Raw genomic sequence first — 4,376 nt, forward strand, 5'->3', positions numbered from 1 at the left:
TTAGGTATGACCTAAATCAAATCCCTTATGATTATACAGTGGAAGTGAGAAATCGATTTAAGGGACTAGATCTGATAGACAGAGTGCCTGATGAACTATGGAATGAGGTTCATGACATTGTACTGGAGACAGGGATCAAGACAATCCCCATGGAAAAGAAATCCAAAAAAGCAAAATGGTTGTCTGGGGAAGCCTTACAAATAGCTGTGAAAAGAAGAGAAGTGAAAAGCCAAGGAGAAAAGGAAAGATATAAGCATCTGAATGCAGAGTTCCAAAGAATAGCAAGAAGAGATAAGAAAGCCTTCTTCAGCAATCAATGCAAAGAAATAGAGGAAAAGAACAGAATGGGAAAGACTAGAGATCTCTTCAAGAAAATTAGAGATATCAAGGGAACATTTCATGCAAAGATGGGCTCGATAAAGGACAGAAATGGTATGGCCCTAACAGAAGCAGAAGATATTAAGAAGAGATGGCAAGAATACACCGAAGAACTGTACAAAAAGGATCTTCACTACCCGGATAATCACGATGGTGTGATCACTCATCTAGAACCAGACATCTTGGAATGTGAAGTCAAGTGGGCCTTAGAAAGCATCACTATGAACAAAGCTAGTGGGGGTGATGGAATTCCAGTGGAGCTGTTTCAAATCCTGAAAGATGGTGCTGTGAAAGTGCTGCACTCAATATGCCAGCAAATTTGGAAAACTCAGCACTGGCCACAGGACCGGAAAAGGTCAGGTTTCATTCCAATCCCAAAGAAAGGCAATGACAAAGAATGCTCAAACTACTGCACAATTGCACTCATCTCACATGCTAGTAAAGTAATGCTCAAAATTCTTGAAGCCAGGCTTCAGCAATACGTGAACCGTGAACTTCCTGATGTTCAAGCTGGTTTTAGAAAAGGCAGAGGAACCAGAGATCAAATTGCCAACATCTGCTGGATCATGGAAAAAGCAAGAGAGTTCCAGAAAAACATCTATTTCTGCTTTATTGACTATGCCAAAGCCTTTGATTGTGTGGATCACAATAAACTGTGGAAAATTCTGAAAGAGATGGGAATACCAGACCACCAAACCTGCCTCTTGAGAAATCTGTATGCAGGTCAGGAAGCAACAGTTAGAACTGGACATGGAACAACAGACTGGTTCCAAATAGGAAAAGGAGTATGTCAAGGCTGTATATTGTCACCCTGCTTAGTTAACTTATATGCAGAGTACATCATGAGAAACGCTGGACTGGAAGAAACACAAGCTGGAATCAAGATTGCCGGGAGAAATATCAATAACCTCAGATATGCGGATGACACCACTCTTATGGCAGAAAGTGAAGAGGAACTAAAAAGCCTCTTGATGAAAGTAAAAGAGGAGAGTGAAAAAGTTGGCTTAAAGCTCAACATTCAGATAACGAAGATCATGGCATCCGGTCCCATCACTCCATGGGAAATAGATGGTGAAACAGTGGAAACAGTGTCAGACTTTATTTCTTGGGGCTCCAAAATCACTGCAGCCATGAAATTAAAAGACGCTTACTCCTTGGAAAAAAAAGTTATGACCAACCTAGATAGCATATTCAAAAGCAGAGACATTACTTTGCTGACTAAGGTCCATCTAGTCAAGGCTATGGTTTTTCCTGTGGTCATGTATGAATGTGAGAGTTGGACTGTGAAGAAGGCTGAGCACCGAAGAATTGATGCTTTTGAACTGTGGTGTTGGAGAAGACTCTTGAGAGTCCCTTGGACTGAAAGGAGATCCAACCAGTCCATTCTGAAGGAGATCAACCCTGGGATTTCTTTGGAAGGAATGATGCTAAAGCTGAAGCTCCAGTACTTTGGCCATCTCATGCGAAGTGTTGACTCATTGGATAAGACTTTGATGCTGGTAGGGATTGTGGGCAGGAGAACAAGGGGACGACTGAGGATGAGATGGCTGGATGGCATCACGGACTCGATGGACATGAGTCTGAGTGAAGTCCAGGAGTTGGTGATGGGCAGGGAGGCCTGGCGTGTTGTGATTCATGGGGTCGCAAAGAGTCGGATATGACTGAGCAACTGAACTGAACTGAACTTTATTAATTAGGGAGATGAGCCTTCTGTGAGGCAAGCGGCCGATATTTCCCCATTTCTAGTGTTTTTTTGACTTTGTAGACATGCTGGAGGGAAGGGAAGCCCTGAGGAGATCAGGTGAGTGGCAAGTGCAGACTCTGTGTGGGGTGAACTCTCCCTGCCTGATTTAAACTTGTATTTACTTTCTGGTCAGATAAAGTATACCAGGATTACAAAATTCTAAGAGAGCATAAGTCAGAAGTGCAAGCCATGGGGGTTGGGGTGAGGGGCAGGGCCAGTGCTTCCTGAACATTTAGGGACACTGTCAGTTTGCACCAGTAAGTCCACACAAGGTGATCTGTTTCCGTCTGCATATAGGACCCCCCAGTGTGCAGCAGATGGAGGAAGGTCCCCAGGAGTCCTGCCCTCCCACCTTGGATGGCCCAACCTCCTACCCAAGTGCTCCCTTTTTTTTTGGCTTGTTTCTGCATTCTCTTTATTACTCCGACAGTTTACGCTACATGCGGCTATAATTTGTCATTATTTTATATTATACTGTTCTTTATCAATTTACCTTTTTTAGGAGAGGGTCATCAGAGGTTCTATATATCACAGTAAGTACTCTTGCCTGGAAAATCTCATGGACGGAGGAGCCTGGTGGGCTGCAGTCCATGGGGTCGCTAAGAGTTGGACACAACTGAGCGACTTCACTTTCACTTTTCACTTTCATGCATTGGAGAGGGAAATGGCAACCCACTCCAGTGTTCTTGCCTAGAGAATCCCAGGGATGGGGGAGCCTGGTAGGCTGCCATCTATGGGGTCACACAGAGTCGGACACGACTGAAGCGACTTAGCAGCAGCAGCAGCAACAGCAACATCTAGCAAAACTTACATATTAAGCGATGGAAGTTAACTTTGGTTGAATGCCTTAATAATGACCAAATCTGTTTTCTTCCCATGGAAAAACTGTCTTGTTTATTTGATTAAACAAAAATTAAAATAAGCTCCAAGTGCTCACTTTTGCTTTGCATCATGCAGCATATCAGTGGGGGCAATGGGCAAGGAGGGAGACATTGCACCTGACCCCCAATTGGGCAGGAGAGTGCCCAGGGTCCACCCTTTGAGTGTCCACCTGCCACTCACAGGGTGGGGATCTGCTGCCCTTGCTTGCCTGGAGCACACATCCCAAGGGGCACAGGATCCATCTGCCAGGGAGTGGAGCCCCCATAGCAAATCCTGCACTTGGGAGACCCTGTCCTTGTTGTACAGGGGCAAGGTCCAGAAATCTGCTGCTCTTGATCTCGGAGGGAAAACAGTGAGCAGTCCTGAAGAGAGATCTTAGTTTCTTGTCCAGGGGTTGAACCTGGCCAGTATCCTTGCCTGGAGAATCCCATGGATAGAAGAGCCTGGTGGGCTACAGTCCATGGGGTCGCAAAGAGTCGGACACGACTGAGTGAGCTCACTTCACTTCAACCTGGGTGAAAACCAGGAACCCCAGCAGTTTGACCACCAGGGCTAGAGACTAGAAGCAAAGTGGCCCTGGTTCTTTTCCCTGTTTGAAAGCAAGCATGTTTCAAGGAGGCAAAAACTAAAAAATACGTACAAAGTATATTATTAGAGACACAGTACAATGTATGGGAGAGCACACAGGAAAACAGTTTAAGTCAGAAGCAGGGCAGAGATACACAAACCCAAAGAGAAAAGGTTATGAGTATCCTCTCGGTGAGTCAGAAACTAGGCAGAGAGAGGGGACATGGGTATCCTGAAGGAGGAAGAGTGCAGTAAAGAGGGGATGTAAATCACTTACATAGGACAGTCCTTCCGGGTCTCTGTGCATGTGAGCTCAGTTGCTTCAGTCGTGTCCAACTCTGCCATCTCGTGGATTGTAGCCCGCCAGGCTCCTCTGTCCATGAGATTCTACAGGCAAGAATGCTGGAGTGGGTTGCCATTTCCTTCTTCAGGGGATCTTCCCGACCCAGGGACTGAACCCATGTCTTTTATGTCTCCTGCATTGGCAGGTAAGTTCTTTACCACTAGCACGACCTGGGAATGAATGTTAATCACTTATATAGGACAATCCTACCTTTGGCCAATTATCTTGTTCCTTTCTTCACACCTAAGTGGGACTTGGATCCTCCCCAAGATGCTTGTGCAACTTTTTGCTAAGCTGGATCCCACTTCAGAGGCTTATGGGTGCATGTCCATACTTCTATTGGGGTGGAGCCCCTCCCTTTTCAGCTCCCAAGAACCCTTCCTGCACACGTACAGAAAAGTCTTCCTTGACCTCAGGAGAGGGCACCTTATCTCTCTATTTCAGCAGAGCTCAGCTTTCGCC

Source organism: Budorcas taxicolor, chromosome 8 (genome assembly GCF_023091745.1).
Source record: "Budorcas taxicolor isolate Tak-1 chromosome 8, Takin1.1, whole genome shotgun sequence".
Classification (NCBI taxonomy): Eukaryota; Metazoa; Chordata; class Mammalia; order Artiodactyla; family Bovidae; genus Budorcas; species Budorcas taxicolor.